At 38.1% G+C, this 12094-nt stretch overlaps 1 pseudogene; it reads right to left on the reverse strand.

Annotated features, from left to right (window-relative positions):
- Positions 1–9112: 9112 nt before the first annotated feature.
- Positions 9113–11135, reverse strand: LOC101570917 (annotated as a pseudogene).
- Positions 11136–12094: the final 959 nt, after the last annotated feature.

Here is a 12094-nt window from a genome sequence, read left to right on the forward strand (position 1 = left end):
TTTGACTTTTTGGCATGTAGAGAGCCAGTATTTCCAGCACCATTTGTTAAAGAGGCTATCCTTCTTCCAGTGAGTATGTTTAGCCCCTTTGTCAAAGATAAGGTGGCTGAGTGTGTTCATAGAGGCTTCAGCATCTTCTAATCTATTCCACTGATGCTCAGGTCTATTTTGTTGCCAGTATCATGCTGATTTTAACACAGTAGCTTTGTAGTATAATTTCAAGTCAGGTATTGTAATGCCTCCTGCCTTGTCATTATTGCCCTATATTGCCTTTGCTATTCTAGGTCTTTTCTGGTTCCAGATAAATTTGAGGAATGATTTCTCTAGGTCTGTGAGATATATTGGTGGTAGTCTGATAGGGATTGCATTAAATCTGTACAGCAATTTTGGGAGTATGGGCATCTTTACAATGTTGGTTCTTCCTGTCCAGGAACATGGAATATCGTTCCATTTTCTGAAATCTTCTACGATCTCTTTTTTAAGAGTACTGTAATTTTCCTTAAAAAGATCTGTGACTTCCTTAGATAGATTAATTCCAAAGTGTTTCATTTTCCTCGGTGCTGTTGTAAAAGGTATTGTTTCTATAATTTCCATCTCATTGTGTTTGTTGTCTGTGTAGAGGAATGTTATTGACTTTTGAGTATTGACTTTATAACCTGCTATGCTACTGAATTTCAGAATTAATTCTAGTAGCTTCTTGGTGGAGTTTTTTGGGTCTTCCAAGTAAAGTATCATGTTATCTGCAAAGAAAGATATTTTAACGTCTTGTTTGCCTATTCTTATTCCTTTTATTTCTTTCTCTTGTCTAATGTCTGTAGCTAATGTTTCCAGAACTATTTTGAATAGGAGAGGTGATAGAGGACATTCTTGTAGTGTACGAGATCTAAGAGTAAAAGATTTTAGTTTTTTCCCATTTAGGATTATGGTAGCTGTTGGGTTTTCATAAATAGCTTTTACCTGATTGAAGTAGAGGCCATCTATTCCAATTTTCTGTAGGACTTTGAACATGAATGTGTATTAGACTTTGTCAAAAGCCTTTTCTACATCGATGGAGATGATCATGCGGTTTTTAGTTTTCGTTCTATTGATATAGTGTATTACATTTATAGATTTTCAAATATTGAACCATCCTTGCATCCCTGGGATGAATTCTACCTGGTAATGGTGTATGATCTTCTTGACGATTTGCTGTATTGCATTTGCTACTATTATATTCAGGATTTTAGCATCTATGTTCATGAGGGAGATTGGCCTGTAGTTGTCTTTCTTAGTTGCATCTTTCCCTGATTTTGGTGTCAGTATAATACTTGCCTCCAGGAATGATTTTGGCAGGATTGCTTCCTTTTCAATTTAATGGAAGAGTTTGAGGAGTATAAGGACTACATCTTCTGTAAATGTCTTGCAGAATTCAGCTGTGAATGCATCCAGACCTGGACTTTTCTTTGCCGGTAGGTTTTTAACTACATCTCATATTTCAATGGCTGTTATTGGGCTATTGAGAGTGATTATATCTTGTTGATTCAGTTGTGGTAATTTGTACCTTTCTAGGAACCTGTCCATTTCTTCAGTGTCTTCTATTCTGTGAAAGTAAAGACTCTCAAAGTAGCTATTGATAATCTTCTGAATTTCCACTGAGTCTGTGGTAATTACACCCTTTTCACTCCTTATTTTTTCTATTTCAATTTCTTCTTTCCTCTTTTTGATGAGGTTAGCTAGGGGCTTATGAATTTTATTTAATCTTTCAAAGAATCAGCTTTTTGATTTCTTAATTCTTTGAATTGTCTTCTTCGTCTCCATTGAATTAACTTCTGCTCTAATTTTTATGATTTCTTCCCAACTTTGGGATCTGGGTTTGGTTTTCTCTTCCTTTTCTAGTTGTTGAAGGTGCAGCATTAGGGTAGTTTTTGTTCCCGTTCTGTTTTCCTAATGTGTGAGTTCACAGCTGTGCATTTCCCTCTGAGAACTGCTTTCATCGTATCCCATAAATTACGATAATTTGTGCTTGAACTTTCAAGTGGTCGATATTGTTGAATTTCTTGTTTAATTTCATCTGTGACTCATTGGTTGCTGAGTAGGGTGTCATTGAATTTCCATGTATTTAAGGGGTTTTTTTGTTTCTTTTATCATTTATTTCCAGTTTCATTGCACTGTGGTCAGATAATGTGCATGGGATAATTTCTGTTTTCTTTCATATACTTAGCATGACCTATGGACCAGTATGTGGTCTATTTTAGAAAGTGACCCATGTGCAGCTGAGAAAAATGTGTATTCAGCTGTGTTTGGGTGGAACACTCTTCATTTTTCCTCAAAGTCCATTTGTTTCAAGCACTGATTCAGTTCTGTTATTTCTTTGCTAAGTTTTTGTTTGGTAGACCTATCTTTTGGGGATAAGGGGGTGTCAGATTGTTTCCTCATATTTGGGAAGTTTTCTGCCATCACTTCTGTGCATATTTTTTTATGTCATTTGTGTTGACTCCTTCTTTCTCATTGATGCCTATTACTCTCACATTGTTCATCTTTGCATCATCTTGCAGGTGATGGATTATTCTTTCCTGCATCCTCGTTGTTTTTAAGAGATCCTTTCTTACCTTTTCACTAGCTGCAACGGCATCTTCAAGATCTGAAACTCTGTCTTCACTCTCACTTAAATGGTTTTCCAAGCTAGTCATTGAGATTTTAATTTCCTCTATATCTCTTTGACTCTGCTTCATGCGATCCATTTCTTTCCTGTATTGCTCATTCAAGGAATCTGTCATTTTTCTAATCTCCTCTGTTTTTTTATCAATATCTTCTTTAGAAGCAGTTAGAAATTCTTTTACTGCAGTGTTTTTTTCAGATTGTGTTTCCTCCCTATGTTTCTGTAGTTGCTTTTTTACTTCTGATGCTATGAGTTCTGAGAATTCTTTTTTATTTCAGAAAAGAATTGTGCTCTGATTTCCTCTATAACTTTCTGCTGTTGCTTATTTACTATCGACGCTATTAATTCGTGCATTTGAGCCGAGTTAGTGTCCTCTGCACTTGTGCTGGGTGGGCATTGGGTTTCCTCCGTATCTTTCTGCATTTGATTCTTTACTGCAGATCTTATTAATTCAGGGATTTCTTTTTTTATTTCCAATCTGAGTTCCTCTAAACCTTTCTGCAGCTGTTTCTTTATTTCAGAAGCCATTGATTCTTTGCTTTCTGCTCTGTGATTTCCAATTTTTTCTGTTAGTGTCCCCTGCACTTGTTATGTGTGTGCTTGTGTTCTGAGATTGCATTTTGTTCCTCTTGTCATTTTCTGTAGCACTGTCTCCTGACTGTTTTGTAGATCTTTGTTTCAGTTATAACCTTAGTATGTACTGAAGTTCGGGTTCAGATCTACAAAGTTTGGATTTATTCAGCTGTGTCTGACTTGGGTCTGGCTGCTGTGCTCAGCTCCTTCATGCTGCTGCCCTTGGGGGTGAACCTGTTGTGCCCCTCTGGGAAGTCTTTCTGCTCCTGGACTAGCTGGATGGCTCTAACCTCTACACTCTCTGCAGGGATTGCAGCTGCAGAGTTTCACCCCAGGGCTCTATGCCCGGCCTGAGCTGAGCATGGAGGGGACAAGTTGGAGTAGGGGGTAGAGGCAGTTCTCCCAGACAGTCACCAGAACCAGGCTAGGACTGGGTCTGGGGGTTAGCAGGGTGGGGGAGGTGCTGCGGAGTGGTGGGGGCATCCCAAGGGGGTGGAAGAGGGTCTCACCCACACTGCGCCTGGGCTGGGACCAGTAGTAGGCCCTGCCGGTGCAGGGTAGCTAGAAGCTCTCCCACACACTCACCAGGCCTGGGCTAGTACTGGGTCTGGGGGTTCCCAGAACATGGCAGAAGTTCCTACTTGGCAGGCAGGGTGAAGAAGGTACTGCAGAGTGGTGGTGGGCGTCCCAAGGGGGTGGGTGATGGTCTCACCCATACTGCGCCTGGGCTGGGACCAGTAGTAGGTCCCGCCGTGGCAGGGAAGCTGGAAGCTCTCCCACACACTCACCAGGTCTGGGCTAAGACTGGGTCTCCCTAATTGTTTTTAAGAGCTCCTTTCTTACCTTTTCACTAGCTGCAACAGCATCTTCAAGATCCGAAATTCTGTCTTCACTTTCACTTAAACAGCATTGCAAGCTTGTGACTGAGATTTTAAGTCCCTCTATATCTCTTTGACTCTGCTTCATGTAATCTATTTCTTTCCTGCATTGCTCATTAGAGTAATCTGTCATTTTTCTAATCACCTCTATTTTTATCAGTCTTCTTTAGAAGCAGTTAGAAATTCTTTTACTGCAGTGTTTTTTTCAGATTGTGTTTCCTCCCTATGTTCCTGTGGTTGCTTCTTTACTTCAGATTCTATGAGCTCTGAGAATTCTTTTTTTATTTCAGAAAAGAATTCCACTCTGAGTTCCTCTACAACTTTCTGTTGTTGCTTATTTACTATCAATGCTATTCATACATTTGAGCTGAACTAGTAGAAAAGAATTCAGCTCTGAGTTCCTCTATAACTTTCTGTTTTTGCTTCTTTACTATCAATGCTATTAATTCACACATTTCAGCTTTTCTGAGTGGGCATTGGGTTTCCTCCATATGTTTCTGCATTTGATTCTTTACTGCAGGTACTATTAATTCAGGGATTTTTTTTTTCATTTCCAATCTTAGTTCCTCTATACCTTTCTGCAGTTGTTTCTTTCTTTTTGAAGCTGTTGATTTATTGATTTCAGCTGTGTGATTCCCAATTTGTTCTGTGCTAGTGTCCTCTGCACTTGCTATGGGTGGGCTTGGGTTCTGACATTGCATTTTGCTCCTTCTTGTTATCATTTTATGTAGCACTGTCTTCTGACCTTTGTTATACAGCTTTGGTGCAGTTATAACCTTAGCACCTACTGAAATTCAGGTGCAGATCTACAACGTTTGGATTTATCCTGATGTACCTGCCTTGGGTCTGGCTGCTGTGCTCAGCTCCTTCCTGCTGCCTCCCTTGGGAGTGATCCTGTTGTGTCCCTCTGGCAAGATGTTCTGCTCCTGGACTAGCTGGGTGGCTTTGTCCCCTGCTCTCTCTGCAGGGATTGCAGCTGCAAGGTTTCACCCCAGGCCTGTAGTTGGAAAGAAATGTTAGTATCCAAATTTCTTGTGTGGCTGGATGGGCTTCCTCTCCTGTAAATAAGGCATTGTGGCATTTGTCTTATAAAAAATTCACTTGGCTTCACATCACATTAAACTGTCCTATGAAAAGACTGAGCTTCTGCCAGATTGAAATGAAAGATTAGGAACAGTGTCTTTTGTTTGGTTTTGTCAATAAATGAAAGATTGAAAATGGTTGTGTAGATAGAGTTGACTTTGGATATCTGAAATTTCCTTACTGAATTACAGTGAGTATAAATGTTTGGTATAAGGTTATGCAAACCTGTATATGGGAAATAGATCTAGAGGGCTTACTGTGCAGAAGACAAAAGCTCACAGATGATGTTGAAAGAAAGGGTCAGCTTTCAGGCTTGTTTTCCTTTATATTGAAAGAAAGACTATCTGACCTAGGCATGATGATAAGTGCCTGTAATCTTAGAATTCTGGGAGGCTGAAGCAGGAGAATACAAGTTTGTGCCAGGCTTGGGCAACATAGCATCTGAGCAGGACTCTATTAAAATTTTAAAAATACAATAAAAAGTTTTGAGGGTGTGGCTTAGTGTAAAAGTCCAAGGTTACACACACACACACACACACACACACACACACTTTTAGATAAATAGAAAGAGATATTTTGTTGTTAGTCTGTATGCTGCTTCAGTGTCACTCCTGAGACCCTAAAACTTCAACCACTGAAGTGCTAGCCTACAAGGTATAAGCATACTTAACGATGAGAGGCTATATATCTTCCCCCAACATCAGAAATAGCATGAATAACATTAAAAAGTCCACTGTACCCAAAGAACCCTTATTGCATACTATTTATTTATTTATTTATTTATTTTACTACTGAGTATCAAACTCAGGACCTTGCATTTGCCAGGCAGGTGCTTACACTGCTGAGCTATCTCCTTAGCCCTGCATACTATATTATTAACAAAAGGAAATTATAATTTTTACACTTACAATGCACAATTTGAAAATTAATTAAAAACAATCCACTCAATAAAATAAAAATAATAAATCCTGAGGGGATTTCACTGACCTTATCAGACCCAAAAGCTACAATTCTTGTTGCATAGGTCCTGCTTTACCTTGGTCTTAACCATCCAGCAGAAAAGTATAAAAACAAAGTATAAGAAGTAAGGCTATGGTGTTATGTTGAGCTGTAGGGGACTCAGGTCAATAATTTCTGACATTGCCAGTCAAGTGGAAGACCCAATACTATTATGGACTATTGGACTCTTTTAGAATATTTTGCTGAGTTTACACACATATAATATTTAAATGATGGAACTTAACAAAAAAAAGGGATAAAGATGAATGTCCATTTTTGTATCTCTGTATAAAGTGTTTAGAAAAGTTATATAGTTTCATTCTCTTAATGAAGAGAAAGATTTGTTCAAATGGTGTTTGTAAATAGGATCTCATGTCTGCATCTTGTACAGCAATTAACCACTAGGAAGAATATACGCAATGTGTTAATTATTGAAACTGTCCTACCAATTTGGTTTGAAACTGTCTCATTGCTATTTGTTTCTCAATAAAATTATGGAAAAAAGAATAAAAATAATAAAACACACAGAGATAAATTTAATAAAAAGTGAAGAATACTCTGATAAATACAAAACACTGTTGAAAAAAGTTAGACCTAAATGAATGTCAAAATAATCTCTGTTAATTGTTTGAAAAACTTAACATTATAAAGAAGACAATAATCCCCAAATTAAAGATTCAATGAAGTTCCTATCGCAATTCCAGCTGGCTTCTCATTAGGAGTTGACAAGCTGATTCTAAAACTGATGTAGAATTGCAAGATATAAACAATATCTATATAACTCCTGCAAAGGAACAAAAGTGGAGGATTCACAATTTCTTATTTCAAATCTTACTACTAACCAACAATCATCAAGGCATTATGTTGCTGGCATAAAGGTAGGCACATAAGGTAATGGGGCACAATTCAGAGTCTAAAAAATAAATCTGTACATTTCTGGTCAACTAGTTTTCAACAAGGATACCAAGATCATTCAATAGAGAAAAAAATTCTTTTTCAAAAGCAGTGCTGGGGCAACTAAATAGCCACACTAGAATGAATTTGGACTTACACTTCATATCATATATAAAAATTAACTCAGAAAGTACCAAACTCCTAAATTAGTTTATTATTTTATTACTTTATTAATTTATTTGTTCGTTTGTTTTTGAAGTACTGGGAATTGAACTCAGGACCTTGCACTTGGCAGGAAGCTGCTTATTTTACTGAGCTATCTCCCCAGCCCTCAAACACTTAAATTTAAAGAGTAAAATTCTGATGCCCTTACATAAAAATATAAGGGTAAATCTTTCTAACCTTAGATTTGGCAAAGGATTCTGATATATGACACCTAACAACAGAAAAATAGATATAATCTGGACTGATCTTTATTAAAATTATACAATTTTGGGCTTCAAAAGGTGCCATCAATAAAGTGAAAAAAATCATAGAATGTAACAAACTACTTGAATTCATTTGTATGATTAAGTGACATACCGAGAATATATAAATAATAGTTAGAACTCAATAATAAATACAATCTCATAAATAATTGGAAATTGGATCTTAACAAGCATTTCTCAAAAGACAACAAAAATGGTCAATAAGCACATGGAAGTAATTATCATTAAAATGAAAATCAAAGCTGCAATAGCATAACATTAAGTTGCTGAGAACAAAAATGAGGTTATATAACAGTAATGGTTGATGAGGATGTGGAGAAATTGAAGTCCTTACATACTAATGATGCAAAGTAAAATAGTTCACTCATTTTGAAACAGAGAGTGAGAGTTCCTCAATTTATTAAATTAAAATTACTATATGATTAATGTGGAAAGTTGTATTTCATCTCCATCATTAACCTCTGTCAATCATAATCTGCTCATTACTAAAATCCTATTATTTAAAAAATATATATGTATATATTGCATTTCTCTAATCCCAGGACTTCAGGGTGGAGGCAGAAATATCATCAATAGTTTGAGGCCAGCCTGGGCTACAAAATATATTTAAAGGCAGAGTGAACTGCATAGCAAGACCCTGTCAAAAAATGAAAACATATACCTATGTAAAATGAATTATGATATAGTCATTCTTTTGTAATTTTTTTCTTTAACTTATCTTTAGAGATTAATCTAAATTTTGGCATGTGTCAATCATTTATTCCATTTTATTGCTGAATAATACTTAGTTTTATGCATTTATCATGAGCTGTGCATCTAGTCACCAATTACAACTTACATAGATTGGTCAAGAGAAACACAGGACCATAATATGGCAGTAGTGCATGGTACATCTTTATTGAGTAAAATTTGGATACATTAGATAACAAAGGAAGTCCAGCCTAGCAGGAGATCTCCTAACAGTTGCAGGTAGGCTTCCCAGAAAGGACAGGAAAATTCCCAGAGAAAGGTTAATCAGAGATTAAGCTTATGTTTCTAGGTCAGTGGTAGTGAAAATACAGCATGTGTTGCACAGTGGGCTATTTGTATCTTTGCAACTTCTAAAAATGCACTATCATAAGTCTAGATAATGTCACTAAGTGTTAAGATGAAGCAATATGGGTCAAAAGAGCAGCATTAGTTTGATTTATTTATAGCCTCAGGGTTTACATCACTACTGGGTAGTAATACTTGGTACATGTTGGTGGGGTACACAGAGCATGAAGATTCACAATGTCTTAAAAAAAAGTACATAGACAATGGTGGTATTTAAAACAATCTTAGCCTTTCCTATTTCCAGGCCCCTACTTAGGCTAGAATGAGGTATGGAAGGCTCAATCTAACCAAAAGAAACAAATTCAGAGACCCCTTTAACCCAGATTGCCTTCTCAGCAGCCCACAGCAGAATCAATGTTTCCTGACTAGCAAGCTGAGAAGACCTGACTAGAGGCCCACTCCATCCCTGCTTATGACATAGAAAAGTCTAGTGGGTGAGGAAGGGGAGCAGAGGAGGGCCCAGATTACCCCGCAAGCTTGCTGGTGATGAGGGAGGACTTTCTCTGGGGCAGATCCTGTGAGGTGAAGATGTGGTCACCAGTCACCAGGTTCTTGTCTGGTCCTGCCCTTGGCAGGTGCTTATTCTTCATGTTGGCTTTGGCCATGTTGTAGTCTCCTGAGGCAAAGTACTTTTGCCCTTCCTGGAGTCTCTTCATGAGGGTGTCAGAGCCTCCAGGCTTTTGTCCTAGGCTTGGATATTAGCTTTGTCTCTCAGCTCCCTCAGGAAAATACCTTCTTTCTCCTGCATGTCCTGCTTCTCCTCACCAATTTCCTCCTCAGGGTTCTCTTCTTGCTTCTGGGAGTTGGCAGGACTAGGACTAGAGTGTAGGGAACACAGGCAGTCAACCAGAGACAAGAAGAGAGTGGGGGAAAGGGGACAACCTGAGCTGCTGCTTCAGTTCCTGTCACTATGGTTGCTCAGTTAAAACAGTGGCCTACTTATTTTGGATATAAGTGAATGAAGCCAGTTACCAAAGTCCTCTGTGATTCTAATCATATGAATGCTTACAAAGAAAATCTATAGACATGCAAAGTAGATTACCAGGTGCATTCAGCTAAAGACAAGAGATAAACAGAAGATAAATATGGGGGAATAACTGAATGAATACATGTTCTTGAGTTGATGAAAATATTCTAAAACTGACTTTGGTGATGGTTGAACATATCCATTGACTAGTACAGTTTACATGAGGAATAATACAATATGAGAAAAATCTTAATAAAATCAATTTTAAAAACTGAATGGTAGAGCCAACCAAATAGCTCAGAGGATTAAAATGCCTGCAAGCAGGCTCAGGAGCAGCGGGGTTTGATCCCTGGACCTGCCATTTCGGCCGTTCACCCCGGGCACACTGAGATGGCAATTGAAACTGAGCATGGTGGGGTGCACCTCTAATCCCAGCTCTTGGGAGGCTGTAAACAGGTGGATCACTATGAGTCCAATCTAGTAGTGAGACCCTGAACACCCTGTAGACTCTTCCTTAAATACAAAAAAAACCCCTACTAGACAAGTAAAACAAAAAATGGAGACATTAGATATTGCCAAAAGATATATCAATTGCTTAAACACTGTTAATATATACATAGAAGTTAAAGAGGCAAAGCAGTCCTACAGGGTTGAGCACAGACCCTTTGCCTAATATAGGAGATAGGTCATACAAAATCTGGTTTGGAAAATGAACAGGGCCTGTCAATCACAAGATCCCAGGGCCACCTGAGGACCCCATATGCAGAACTTCTCTTGTGCTCCAATGAGCTGTTGATAACATAAAAAGGACCAAACATCACAGAAAGCTGCTATGGTATGCAGCTGCCTTTTGAATATGGAGCAGACTTTTACTTTTGCTTTTACACTTTTTCTCTTTGTTTTGCCAAAGAGTGGGTTTCTCCCATACCCATTTATCCTGTACTTTTCAAATATACTTTTTGGCACCATTATTGGCTGATCTTGTTCAATTCCTTGTGTGATGCAAGAACCTGGCATGTTTTTGATTGGCAAGTTATTTCCAAGGATATTACCCATGACTTGGCAGAGCCAACCAAGTGAGTATATTTTGGCATAGCTAGCTCTGAGAGTAACGCTTCCATATCAGAAGCCAAGGTAAGACCTATGTGGGCACACTTGCCTTTTTCTAAAATGTGATTTTTTTTTCCACTCTGCTGTTTCTCACTCTTTTCTCTAGGCTGGGAATGCAAGGGACTGTTCTCAAGGGAGTTAATACGCTGCTTTTCTGGCCATGAGGAGTGGGGAAGGAAATGCAGGCTTTTGTTTTTCTTTCTTAGCCACATATGCCTTATTGTCTGCACATTTGCTTATTGTGTATTTTGTTAAATTGGTGTGGTATCCACGTACCTTAAATGTGTAAATGGCTTTTTCTTGGTTTGTGTTTGGTCAGGGGTGCTATCAGCTTACCTTGTCACAAGGCCAGCAGTCATGCTGCCTTGCCACATGACCAGTAGCCATTTTGTGTTCGTGTGATTATGCATGTCTACTTTTACAAAGACATGCATCACCAGCCTCCTTCATCCTTTTTTTCCTTTCTTTCATTTTTTAAATAACTAGCTTTATGAGCTAAACCTCTGAGTTTGGGCAACATATGGGCATCTGAAAGCAAGAAAAGAAATTTCTTCTTTTTTCCTTTACAAAACAGAAAATAGTGCACTATCCCTTTAAGAATGCTTGCAGAACCAGTTGACTGAGGGCTTGGCCTAGGCAAATGTAGGTGCAAAATGGGATGCCTGCTTCTATCCCAGAAGGGCAGGCTTGGTTTATATAGCTGGGGGAGGGGGCAGATGAAAACTACAAAATAATCCTGTCCATTTTAAAAGCAGAATCCTGCAAGGTTTCTCCTTCTGGTACAAGAGCTCGCCTGAGGCCATCATCACCTGGCTTTTGTGCTTCCCTGTTCAAATGCAGTTAAGTTGAAAATCTATTCCTGATGCCTGAACAAAACAGCTAATTAAAGTAACTGCAGAAAAAAAGGAGCCAACTAAAATGATAGTGCATCTTCTGTCAGAGTATATAGAAGAGATGTTTTTCCTATATAGTTTCTCAGTTTAAGTTGCACTATCAAGAGGTTTCACAAAGAGGTTAAAAGAACTTTGTTTGGGAAAGTTCTGTTATAACTTCATTGGAATTTGAAATAGGCAAGGCCAACAGATGGCCCTGCCCTCTTCTTTCTAAAGAGTTAATGGATATAAAATGGATGAGAAGAGAAAAATGGTGAAAAATTGAATGAACAATACAGGAAAGAATTAGAAGGCATGAAACATACTCAAACCCAGGAAATTAAAAATGTTATAGAAATATGGTAAGACTGCTTTAATAAAGCTTAAGATAGATTTTTCAAACATTGAAGATAGAATACCAACAGACTGAAAATAAAACTAACAAATTGGTGAAAGTTTTAGCCAACTGTCCCTCAAACAAAGTACTTCTATCTATA

This window comes from Octodon degus, unplaced genomic scaffold (genome assembly GCF_000260255.1).
Source record: "Octodon degus isolate 3935 unplaced genomic scaffold, OctDeg1.0 scaffold00201, whole genome shotgun sequence".
Lineage (NCBI taxonomy): Eukaryota > Metazoa > Chordata > Mammalia > Rodentia > Octodontidae > Octodon > Octodon degus.